At 55.5% G+C, this 12,655-nt stretch overlaps 1 protein-coding gene across 2 annotated transcripts in view; it reads right to left on the bottom strand.

Moving 5' to 3' along the window:
• The window catches only part of RPTOR (regulatory associated protein of MTOR complex 1), a 325,821-nt gene that overhangs the window by 107,133 nt on the left and 206,033 nt on the right, over nt 1–12,655 (bottom strand). The window lies entirely within an intron of this gene.

The following is a 12,655-nucleotide window of genomic DNA, read 5'->3' as shown; positions in this document are numbered from 1 at the left end:
AAGCCACAGGGGGTGCAGGGAGGAGACGGGGGGAGGGGGGCACGACGCCGCGGGCAGAGGCCGGGGAAGCTCGCCCCGCCTGTGACGTGGGCACTGCGAACGTGCAGCCTCTGTCTCCACTGTCCTCCCTCCACAGCCACACGAAGCAGCCCCTTGGGAGCCCCCGATGCATGGACTGGACCCAGCGGCCACACACACCACTCTTGTGGTTTCCAAGGCTGGTCTCCTGCCCCCAAAGGGCGGCCCGTGGCATCTGCTATGAGGAGCCCGTGCCACGTTCTTCCCGTCTGCGTCTCCCGGCCCCGTGGCTCCAGGCCATGGAAGTGCACTTTCTACCCGAGAGCCGGGAAGGAAAGCTGGTCCTCTGAGGTCCACTCCCTTCCGTTCGCCCATCACATATCTGAGCACCTACTCTGGGGCCCAGGGCTGGTCTAGCGCTGGGACGGGGTGGTCGCTGGTCACATGAAGGCCCTGCTCTCAAGAGGCTCGCGGGGAAGGGACAGACAAGAAGACAATAAACAAGTACAGGCGTAATATGTGTAGGGGGCAATGGTGCCAAACACCACGGGGCATGGGGCGCGGGAGGGGGTCGAGGTGGTCGTGTGGCAGGCAGAGGTGACAGAGGGTCTTGTTGACAAGGTCAGGCTGCAGCACCGGCCTGCCCTGGAGGAGGTGAGGGAGCGGACGGAGCTGACACCCAGAGGGAGACGGAGTCACACAGAGCCCGAGGTGTGCGTGTGCCTGCCGTACAGCGGCCCTGACCCCACTGCAGGGCAAGTTTAATTACATCTGACAGGAAACTCTTTTCTTTCCCTCCCAAAAGGAAAATGTTTGCAGTAATTTGGTTCAGACTAAAGTGTGACTCCTGCTATTTATAAGATTTAATGGATTAATATCTCCCATCATAGTAAGCCATTCGACGGCACTGTCTTTGTCTGAATTATATGCGAAGTGGCTGGCCTCAGTGACAGGCACAGCCAAGCAGGGCTGACCTCCTAACAGGACCCTGCAGCCGTGGGCTCCTTCCTTCCGCTAAATGCCTTTTCCTTCCGGAATAAAAAATGATTCTCATTTCCTTAAGTGATAGGATAAGGAAAAAAAAAGAGGAGGGATCAGTAAAATTCTTGGAAAACAGCATTATTGTTCAAATAGCTTAAACTCTTAAAGAAAAAAGATTTCCAAAATAATAATAAAAAAAATTGTATGCCAACAGGGAGACTCCGGTTTGCTTAAATCCAATGGCTGTGCAAACACAACCCCTGATGGCACATGCTGACTTAGAGAGCCATGGCCGTTGGCTCGGTGCTGGGTGTCCCTCCGGAGTCCCCAGCGGAGCAGAGGCCGAGGTCTCCGGAGAGGCACCTGGCACAGGGCAATACGACAAAGGAGGGCACAGGGCAGGAGGCCAGGCAGCCCCGGAGCAGGAAGGCAAGGCTCTGTGAACAGCAAAGCCCCCCACCCAGCAATGCACTGTGCCAGACCTGCCCCCCCCCAACAGCCGGGTGAGGATGGGGCGCACCTCCAGACCCCCCCTCCAGCAGCCAGGCGAGGATGGGGTGCAGCTCCAGACATCCCCCCAGCAGCCGGGTGAGGATGGGGCGCACCTCCAGACCCCCCAGCAGCCGGCCGAGGATGGGGTGCAGCTCCAGACCCCCCCAGCAGCCGGGTGAGGATGGGGCACACCTCCAGACCCCCCAGCAGCTGGGTGAGGATGGGGTGCACCTCCAGACCCCCCAGCAGCTGGGTGAGGATGGGGTGCAGCTCCAGACCCCCCCAGCAGCCGGGTGAGGATGGGGTGAAGCTCCAGACCCCCCCAGCAGCCGGGTGAGGATGGGACGCACCTCCCAAGAGAAACAGTCAGTGAAGGCATCTGACCGGGGTCCTCATTCTCGGCCCACATGTGGCAGTGGGGACGCCTGGGTTGCTGCTCCGGAAGGAACACAGCACTGCAAGATTGGGGGGGGGCTTTGAGAGGGCTGCAGGGTGCGCATGGAGCCCCGACAGAGTAGCCTGGGGCTTGGGTTCTGCGTCTGGGGAGGAGGAGCACGTGCACCGCAACCCTGTGTGAAAGATCCACGAGCTCGGCGGCAACACCAGTCGGCAGGAGCACTGCCCCCTCGCTGTGTGAGGTCCCGCGACGTGCTGCCTGGCCTGTGCACGGGGCGGGGTGGGCAGGGGAAGGTGTGGCTCGCCCGAGAGCTGCGGCACGAGGCTGAAAGCCTGCTGTCGGGGACCCGCGGACACAGCAGGGCTGAAGAGTGCGCGGAGCAGGCACCTGAGCAAACTGTGACCCTGAATGTCTGATCCCGGGTCAGTGACCCTAAATGTCTGATCCCGGGTTTGCTCTTCCTGAACACATTCAGAGTTCTCCAAACTGCGGGGTCAGAGGGCATATCGCCAATAGGGCCCTCGCCTCCAACACCTCTGACACCAGCTGCCAGTTCCAAGGGTCCCCAAACCGCTCAGTTTTGAGACTTCACCAGAAGGACTCGCAGAAGTCAGTGAAAGCTGCTCTATTTGTGGTTTCGGTTTATTAGACAGAAATACAGAGAGAGATTCAAGTCAGTCCAGGGAGGGGCGCAGGGGCAGAGGCCAGGAAAGCCCCATATGTGGGCCTTCCACATCCCCTCCTGGCATCCACACGTGACAACGTGCACAGAGCTCTGTCAACCGAGGGGCCTTGGGGACTTGGTGTCCACCTGGGAGCCCAGCTTGGCTGACTGGCTGCCTGTGAACTTGACCTCAGCCTCCAGGTGGATGGACACCCCACTCAAACCCCAGCCAAAATCATGTGGTGGCCCTTTGGGGAGAGTCCCCCCTTCTCCAGAATGGCGCTGGCCCTCTCTGTGCAAGGCCCGGTTCTTCCCTACACAAACATCCGTCTGTTTAACGTCAACGACAAGCCTATTTGGGCCTAGACTTCAGATTCTGGATTGACATATCCTGGTCCCTTCACTAGGCTAAACCCACAGGTGCGTCCATCGGAGGCCAGGCTGGGTCACGCACACAGGCCTTCCAGCAAGGTGGCCAAGGGGCGTGTTGCCTGCCTTAACCCCCTTTGAACAACAGGTCAGCACACGTGAAGAAAAAACCCGACCCGACCTGGATGGCCCGGGTCAGGCCCGAGTCAGGCCCGGCATCACCCAACTGAGAAGGCAGAGGTTGCCTGCACCCTTTGCGTCAGCAAGTCTGTTTCCAGAAAGCAGCCCCAAACTGGACATGAGGAATGGGGACACACGACACGTGTTGTTTTATTTACAGGGGCGAAAAGTCAGACACTAAGCCTGTTACCAGGATGAGAAGGATGGCTCAGTTACCTCGAGAAATTATTTCAAGCTGTTAGACCATTGCTTATGAATATTTCAACAATTTGGGAAAACACACACTTTCTAACATCAAGTGAGGAAGACAAATTCCGCATAGTCACCATCACCTGGGATGCCTCGGGGGAGGGCCCAGGAGCCACAGCCTCGAGGCACAACCATGGGGATGCCGTTCCCGTCTCACGTGGCCACGTGGTCAGCCTCTGCCGCACCCCGCTAGGTTCCTTTTTCTCCCTGCCCTGAGCCCCTGGTGGCCATGCTGGGGGAGGGGCCGCTGCCGGGTGACAGGAAGGCATTTTTGGAAAAGTCTGGCCAAGGTCCGTTTCCAAAGCTGGACCCAGCGCATCAGGGACTCGAGCCAGGTTGTCTTGAATCCAGGCAGGGCGGCACAGAGGTCCCACCCCCTGGGTAAAGGGTCACCGTGCCCCAGGATCACGGAGCTGCCGCTGGGACTCCCACCATGGCGTGTGAGTGGCTAGGCCACTGGGACACAGAGGCCGACCCTTGTCAGGCTGTGGTCAGTGTGAATCTGGGAGTTAAAAAAAATCCATATCTGTGACAATCAACAGCAGATAAGTGCAAAGTAGTGGCTCCCACTTCAGTCTCCTGGAAATTCTGTCAATCGCTTCCACTAAGCTCATTGTGAAGCCAGAGACAAGCCACCTGCCGACCGATCTGAGACAGACCCAGGCGTCATTCAAATCGCCCCACCTGCCCATCGGTCCCGGGTGCCTCTCCACGTGGCAGACTGGGCTGCGTACTTGGGAAGGCAGCGTGGAACGGGATCAACTTCCCCACATGTCACGTCACTTAGGATTAAATCACTTCGGAGGCGCCTGGGGGCTTGGTCGGTTGGGCATCCAACTTCAGCTCAGATCCCGATCCTGTGGTTTGTGAGCTCGAGCCCTGCATCGGGCTTGCTGCTGTCAGCACAGAGCCCGGTTCTGATCCTGTGTCTCCCTCTCTCTCTGCTCCTCCCCCTGCCCCCTCTCTCAAAAATAAATAAACAGTAAAAAAAAAATCAAATCACTTCAGAACCCTTTCGTTTCTGTTTTCCTTTCTGTGTCAGAAGCCAGTGTCCACTGGAGGCCACTGGACCACAGATGGCTCACACAGGGGCCACGGAAGGAACGGAGCAGCAGGAAGGTCAAACCTAAGCCCACACTTCATTACAGAGCTCCTTTGAACTCCTGAAGAGATTTATTAACAATCAAGGTAGTTCTTTTAAAATTTAAATCTGCAGTGTTCATAGCAGCACTCTCAACAATAGCTAAAACATGGAAAGAGCCTAAGTGTCCATCAACAGATGAATGGATCAAGAAGATGTGGTTTATCTATACCATGGAATACTACATGGCAATGAGAAAGAATGAAATCTGGCCATGTGTAGCAACACGGATGGACCTTGAGGGTGTTATGCTGAGCAAAATAAGTCAGGCAGAGAAGGACAAATACCATATGTTTGCACGTATAGGAGGATTAGGAGGAACTTGACGGAGGAACAAGGGGGAGAAGAAGGGCGGAAATGGTGGGGGAAAGGGAGAGAGGCAAACCATGAGAGACTCTTGAATGCTGACAAAAACTGAGGACTGATGATGTGAGGGGGAGGGGGGATGGGCATGGAGGACGGCACTTGTGGGGATGAGCACTGGGTCTTATGTGGAAACTAATTTGATAATAAACTATTTGTAAAAAAAGATAAAAAAATAAAGATTAAAAAATAATAATAAAATTTAAATCTGCAGTGCTAATCAAGGCTAACTTTTGTGAGAAGCATGAAAAGCTGTAGTTTGGGAGCAGATTGTTGGGAGCCAGCTGGGCTGTGTCTGGGGAACTTCCAGTGTCTGTGTCTCTGCTCCGAGTCACTGAGGCTAAGCTTACATGCAAAGCAGGGACTGAGGTCCTTTGACAGGGAAACACAGCAGACGGCCACAGCGACGTCCCTGGGGCCTGAAGTCCACCGTCACCAAAGCTCTGATCTCCCCCACATCTGGGGTCACCTGCAGGGTTCAGGCCCTCGACCTTGATACCCAGGCCGCCAGTGGCTGCTCCAGCCCAGCCCTGCTCTTCGGGAGCCCCACCCCCAGTCTTCTGAGGCCTGAACGCGCCTTCCCTCCTGGACCGCAGGCTCCCTCACTGACACCTGTCTCCTACCCTCCGCCATCTCTGTCATCAGCACCACGGTCCCCGCGCCGGGAACCTGTCACTTAGCCTCTGACACGGCCCCAACCTAGGCGCCGTCTTCTGGCCACCCCAGACCGCGGGCCGTGTCCTCCCGCAGCCCCGACTGCCCCCGATGACGAGGAAAGTGCAGGAGTCCGCGCTGTCCTGCTGAGGAGGTGGGCCCCTCCCTGCCCCGCCTGNACGTCCCTGGGGCCTGAAGTCCACCGTCACCAAAGCTCTGATCTCCCCCACATCTGGGGTCACCTGCAGGGTTCAGGCCCTCGACCTTGATACCCAGGCCGCCAGTGGCTGCTCCAGCCCAGCCCTGCTCTTCGGGAGCCCCACCCCCAGTCTTCTGAGGCCTGAACGCGCCTTCCCTCCTGGACCGCAGGCTCCCTCACTGACACCTGTCTCCTACCCTCCGCCATCTCTGTCATCAGCACCACGGTCCCCGCGCCGGGAACCTGTCACTTAGCCTCTGACACGGCCCCAACCTAGGCGCCGTCTTCTGGCCACCCCAGACCGCGGGCCGTGTCCTCCCGCTGCCCCGACTGCCCCCGATGACGAGGAAAGTGCAGGAGTCCGCGCTGTCCTGCTGAGGAGGTGGGCCCCGCCTCTCCTGCCTCTCGGCCTCCACCCCCAGCCGTCTCTGCCAAGTGCCTGCAGGTTCCTCTGTCGTCCAGAGGGAAACAAAATAACACAGAAGCTCGTGCCCCACAAAACCCACCACTCGCAGGGCAGTCTGTCCTGATCCCGGTGTCTGTCCATCCGCCTTCTTCCCTCCCCTTTGCTCACCTGTCTTCACGGTGTGCCGCCACGACTGCCACCGTCTTTCCCCGCATCGTGTCGCCACTTCGGGGCCCACGTGGGTTCCTTCCCCAAAGCTCAAAACCTGAGGCACCGCTCGCCTGCTCTCCAACCGCTCAGGTCCCTGACTTTCTGCAAGGCACCCCTCCTGCCTGCCTCGTGCTGCCGAGCAGCCTGCTGGACCTCGGCTCTTCCCTGTGTTTCGCACTATGCAGCGCGACGGCCCGTGGAGAATCTTTGTCGATTCTCTGCAGCGACTCTGCTCTAACGGGCCTCGCCGGGGATGCGGGAGGGCACCGCTCCCCTGGCTGCACAGGTGGGACTGGCGGCTCGCGGCCTCCCGCTGCCCACACCTCTGGAGACAGGCGGCCTCTGCAAGGCCATAGGCAAGCGAGGGCAAAACCACGGCCTGGGCAGTCAAGTAGAAGGTTCCCATCCGGCGTCGAAACCACCGATGATCACCCACCTTGACACATTAAACTCTGAACAAGCTCCCAGGCCCTCCTCCCCCCGCCCTGCTGGGCATGTCCATCACCTCTCAGTCTGAAAAAACGCAAAGCTCTTTCCGCCTCCGTTTGCCTGCTCAGCCTGCCCTGCGTCCCCACCTGGCACGGCCTCCCTGCCCTCTGCGCTGGTGCCGCTGCGTCCTTATAAGCAAAGCTCCGTCCTCTCTGTCCGTGACGACACCTTGGCCCTGACGGCCTTGGCTGATCCCCTTTGAGGTTGGGGCTGAATGATGACCTGCATCCAATTTCTGTCATTCGCTAGAGAGTCCCCTTTATCTTTTCTGTCTATTCCCCACTGCTTAGGGCGGGCTCGTTACCGGTGCAACCAGATAATAAACTCCTCATGGGGGAGGACTCCCTTTCCTCGACACAAATCAATCACCCGACCGCTGCCGGTGGAGCACTGAGCATGGCCCCAGCCCACGACTGTGGCTCACGTTACCTCCCCCTTCATAAGAGCACAGCTCCCACACCAGCAGCTCAGAGAAGTCCCCCCGGAGTGCGCAGGCCTGGCTGCCGGGCAGGGGGAGGGTGGCACCTGGCACCCAGGGCCCGTCTCAGCTGTCAGGACACGGTCTCCCAGCCGAGGGTACAGGGCCTGCTCCTCCCGGGTTCTCGGTGCCTCCGCGGGGTGGCCTGTGCTGTACCGCTCAGCGCGGGGCCAGCAGAGGCCCCGCCCGGCCTGCACCGCAGCTGGCTTCCTTCCCTGCCCCTCCACTACTACTCCCCACAGACCATGTCCCCCGTTGTAGCATCTGCACCCCACAGCCAACCAGCACGGGGGCGCGGGCGAGATTTCGTGTCCTGCTTGTGTTTACTCTTCTCCGTCTCTTTTCTGTTTTCCCCAAGCTTTCTCCTTCACTAAACAGGCCACAGTCCAGCTACAGGGAACTTGCCATCTGCAGAGTCCATGAGCCCCAGACCTGGTGCAGACCGTCCTCCTGCCGTCCCCGGCTCAGGGCGCACCGGGCAGTCCTCGAGCCTGCCTGCTCGCGGAGGATGTCCTGGGGGCCCCTCCCGCCCCGGGGCAATCCCAGGCCCTCTGGCCGCTGCCGCGACCCCATGGACGGCTCCACGGGACACAGCAGCTGCTGCCCCGCCCGTCCTCGCCCAGCGCCGAGCACAGACTGCCGGCGTCAACCAGGAGCTCCATACGCATGTGATGAGCGAAGGAAGGAGCCCTCCTGAGGGATCCCAAAGTCTGTGTCAGTGAAATGTTCAGTGAACAACTACAGTTTCCAAGAAAACAATGCGAACTTGCTAAAGTGCTCAGGTGACCCACAGGTGACACAAATCCTCCCCACTCCCGCCGCGGAAGAACACCAGACACACTGCCCTCTCTTTACGCACGAGATCAAGTAATTCTGGAAACGCTGAAAGAACGCTACATAAAGGGATGCTCCAGTTTTGTTCAAAGCACCCACGAAAACACTTAGGAAGTCAGTCTGGAAGGGCAGGAGAGGTGATGATCCTGGTGTGGGGAGGGTTATAAATGATTCAAATTCCCTTTGCTTCTCTGTACTTAATAATACATCTCTGCTGAGAACATGCTACTGCATGATAAAGAGAAACAAAACTTTTTTTCTCTTTAGTTAGAGAAAACTACACCAAGTTTTCCAGAAAAGGGAGGTATTTCAAAACTGCGTTATTTTTAATTTTCTGTCATCTCATATTCAACCAAAATATAGCAAATACACTTTTTCTTCCTCTACTTTGAATGCCTTCTTGGAAACGATGGTGTAGAGAAGCCTGCAGGTGGTCTGTTACCTGGACGTGCCCGTGACCGAGAAAGTGGGGCAGTGATCCAAGCTCTTTCTCTCTGAAGTAATACTTCCGAATGGCAGGCGAGTGCACACTGGCTTGGTGTTTGGGGGCACAAGAACCACACACGTGAGCGGTGGCCCTGGGGGGGTAGGGGGGAGCTCACGCACTCACGGGACAGAATCCCAAGGGTGCATGTCCCGAGTGCACCTCTCCTCAATCACTGAGTGCTTTACTGAAAACAAAATCACACATACACACAAAACCTCAGTCTTTCTAGAAACACGACCGGGTGGGGCCTGAATGCTCCTTGAGGTGAAGGCTGGGAGCCACTGCCGGAGACCAAACATTTTGTGAAAGGGTTTTCTGTCTGCAGACACTCTCCTGAACTCACATACTCTCCATACCCGTATGTGGTATTTTTCTCCAATCTGTCTTTACTGAGAGTTGTGTACGACTCAACACTCCACTATCGCCCGACTTCTCACTCTGAAGCGCCTTATACGCCAGCCATCCGCAGACTCCGAGACGGGGCACTCCAGGCCCGCAGTTCGCGGGGTGCCGCGCGGGAGTCCGAATGTGTGCGGCTTCACAGCCAGAAGAGAAGGGGCCCTTCACTCTGGACCGCGGGGCCACACCGAGCAGGCGGAAGGGAAGGAAGGGCGTGGGGGCGCTGAGGAAGCCTGGCTGCGGGAGGCAGCTCTCAACGGGGGCCCGGAGACGGCCGGCTGCGCGGCCGCTGTGACGCTGCCTCCAGGGCTGAGCCGGCCGGGCCCCAAGCGCCATCTGCACACCCTGGGCGTGTGGTTCCTTCTGCTTGTCCCGCAGGGCTCGGTGACATCGCGAGTCCCTTCCTGGGAATGGCGGCTCAGGTGACTCCGACGTGCCCCTGGCTGAGCACAGCCAGCGAGGCTGCGTGTGGGGTGGGAGTGGCCCTGAAGACAAAGGAAGGCTGGTGGGCCTGTGGGGGGTCGGGGGGCAAGACCCACAAGGGAGGAGTCAGGCGTCGCTGGCGCCGGGGGCCCCCTTTCTCTCGGGGCGTCTGGCGGTCCCACGGCAGGACTGAATGCAGGACGCTGAGCCGAGCGTGGCACCCACAGGGCCGGAGGGCAGACCCCAGGCTGAGGGCTGTGAGGAGGACGGTGTTGACAGAAGCCCGGAGGAGCTGGGCGGGGACCCCAGGGATGAAGTGGCGGCAGCCCAGACCTCACAGCCCCAAGTGTCACTTTCAGATTGCAGCCCCGACTCAGAAGTAACCAGGCTCTTCCTGGGAGACTAAGGTGATGTCTGAACCCCAGAAAACAACGGCTGAGAGAAGGAGATGGGCAGAGGATTCACACAGTGGTGACACCAGACATAAACGCCACAGTAACTTCACGCACCATCAGGGGCACCTGGGTGGCTCAGCCGGTTGGGTGGTGGACTCTTGGTTTTGGCTCAGGTTATGACCTCCCCCATTCGTGGGATCGAGCCCTTCATTGGGGTCTGCACAGAGCCTGTTTGGGATTCTCCCTCCCTTTTTCTCCATCCCTGCCCCACTCAGGCACGTGCTCTTTCTCTCAAAATAAATAAAAATAAACATTAAAAACACAATAACATCACATAATATGTTCAATGAGATAAAGGACAAAGGAGAGCTTTGGCAGAGAACTGGAAACAATGACGTAAACCCTGGAAATTCTAGAACGTCAGAGAACCAGAGATGATAAGGAAAACCCGAGAGATTCTAGAACGTCAGACAACCAGAGATGATAAGGAAAACCCAAGAGATTCTAGAAAATACAGCCTATGAATCACTCAGTAGATGGGGTGAAGAGCAAATGAGAAAATGCTGAAGAAAGAAATGAAAGATGGGTCAGAAAAACTCCCTAAATGAAGCATAAAGAGGTAACAGGTGGAGACCAAGGACTAAATACAGCGGGTATTATGGCAACATCCAAAATAACCTGTGGGGGGTCCCGAAAAGAAAGAACGGAGCAAAGACAGGATGGCTGAGAATTTTCTGCAGCTGACAAAGGATGCTAAGACATGATTTCTCGTTCTGCTTGGGCCGCCACAATACAATACCAGACCAGCTGGCTCAACCCGGCCAAATTCACTTCCCTAAGGCTCTGGAGACTGTAAGCCCATGACTGGGGTCCCGCCGTGGGAAGTCCTGGTGAGGACGCTCTTCCTGGCTCGCAGACGAATGCCTTCTTGCTGAGTCCTCATGTGGTGGGGGACAGAGCTCTGGTGTCTCTTCCTCTTCTTACAGGGCACTAATCCCATCATGACAGCATCTAGCCCAAGGCCTCCATCGCCCTGAGGCCCATGTTCAAATACTATCACATGAGGAGTTAGGGTTTCAATATAGGAGTTTGGGGCGAGCACAATTAAGCCCACAGAATTCAGATTCAAGACACGCTACAGTCACAAAGAAGGACGAATACAAAGAATGTCCAGGTAGGCACAAGGAATGAAAACTGCCAAAATCCAAGACAAAGAGACATTCTTAAAAACAGAGGAAAAAACGCATGCAGCCTTCAAGGGAACGTGTATTAAGTAAGGGTCTAATCAGTAAATATTAGCCATGCCAAGTAAATTAAAGAGAAAACTTAATATGAAATATTTTAACTACAAGTTGGAGATTAACAACCAAAAGGGATAGAGAGAAATCTAAAAACCACAGCAACAGCAGGTGAAGGGCGCAGAGAAGACATCTCAGGCTCAGGGAGCAAACCCAAAGAAGGAGCGAATTTGGAAGATTCGGCTCCACCTGCAGCTAAGACTCAGACCTTGCTGGCCTGTGCGTGGCTGCATCCCAGCGGACAGCAGAGTGGATCGTTATCCCTCAGAGTACAGTGCTGAAGTCCTTCACAGAATATTAGTAAACTATGTGCCCAAATGGTGTTCATCACACGAATGCGGTGTTTGTTTAACCTTTGAACATCAATAACGTGATGCAACATAATTACGGAATAAACAAGAATATTCTATCATCTCAATGGATGCAGGAAAAGAAGGATACATTTTAACATCTATTCCTAACAAAAACTCTCAGCAAACCAGGCACAGAAGGGAACTTCCTAAGCCTGATAAAAGATACCTATGGCAGATTCACACCTTGTGTTGTACTCACTGATAGAAGATAAAATGTTTCCCCATTAATAGATCCTCAACTGAGGTCAGGGCTTGGATGCCCAGTTTCATCGCTTCAATTTAACATTGTATTGGAGCCATTAGTCAGTGTAACAAAGCAAGAAAAAGGAATTAAACACATAAAGACTGGGGGAAAAAAGTAAAATTGTCCTTATTTGCAGATGACATAATTAGGTACATAGAAGATCTTAAGGAATGTACACAACAGCTTTGAGAACTAAGAAGCAAGTTTCACCAGGTCTGAGTACATGAGGTCATTACACAAGTCAACCGCATCTCTACATGCTGCCATTAAACAATTTAAAAAATTTGTTTTAATGTTTTTATTTATTTCTGAGAGAGAGAGAGAAACAGCATGAGCAGGAGAGGGGCAGAGAGAGAGGGAGACACAGAATCCAAAGTAGGCTCCAGGCTCCGAGCTGTCAGCACAGAGCCTGACATGGGGCTCGAACCCACGAACCGTGAGATCATGACCTGAGCCCAAGTCGGACGCTTAACTGACTGAGCCCCCCAGGCGTCCTTGCCATTAAACAATTTAAAAGTTGAAATCAATGTAACAGAATCCTTGTAAGATGCACACAGTTAAAAGCACAACACACACAAGTGCTTGGAGACACACAAACCTGGGTCTGGTTGTGGGAGGTTTACTCTCTGTTGTACTGTAAGCCTCAACTCCTGTTATGCTGAATACCTTTACCTGTAAAATGTGAAGGACCCACCGTACTGGTAAAGTTACACGAGATGATGTGTGTGAAGCACAAAGGCTAACACACAGTAGGTGCTGAGGCGTTGCATATCCAGCTGTAATGATAACTAGATTCTCAAGAGGGAACTGCCGAGAGAGAACTCGGGGAAGTTCTGTGAGGGTATTCCATAAGCAAGGTGCCTGCCGCCTCAGGCACTTTCCAGCGCACTTAGGATTCCAAAACCAAATAGAACAATCGGCAGTAGAGCAGT

Source organism: Crocuta crocuta, unplaced genomic scaffold (assembly GCF_008692635.1).
Source record: "Crocuta crocuta isolate KB4526 unplaced genomic scaffold, BGI_CrCroc_1.0 scaffold50, whole genome shotgun sequence".
Lineage (NCBI taxonomy): Eukaryota > Metazoa > Chordata > Mammalia > Carnivora > Hyaenidae > Crocuta > Crocuta crocuta.
The sequence above is the reverse complement of the archived record's forward strand: the minus strand, read 5'-3'. Positions and strand labels throughout refer to the sequence as shown.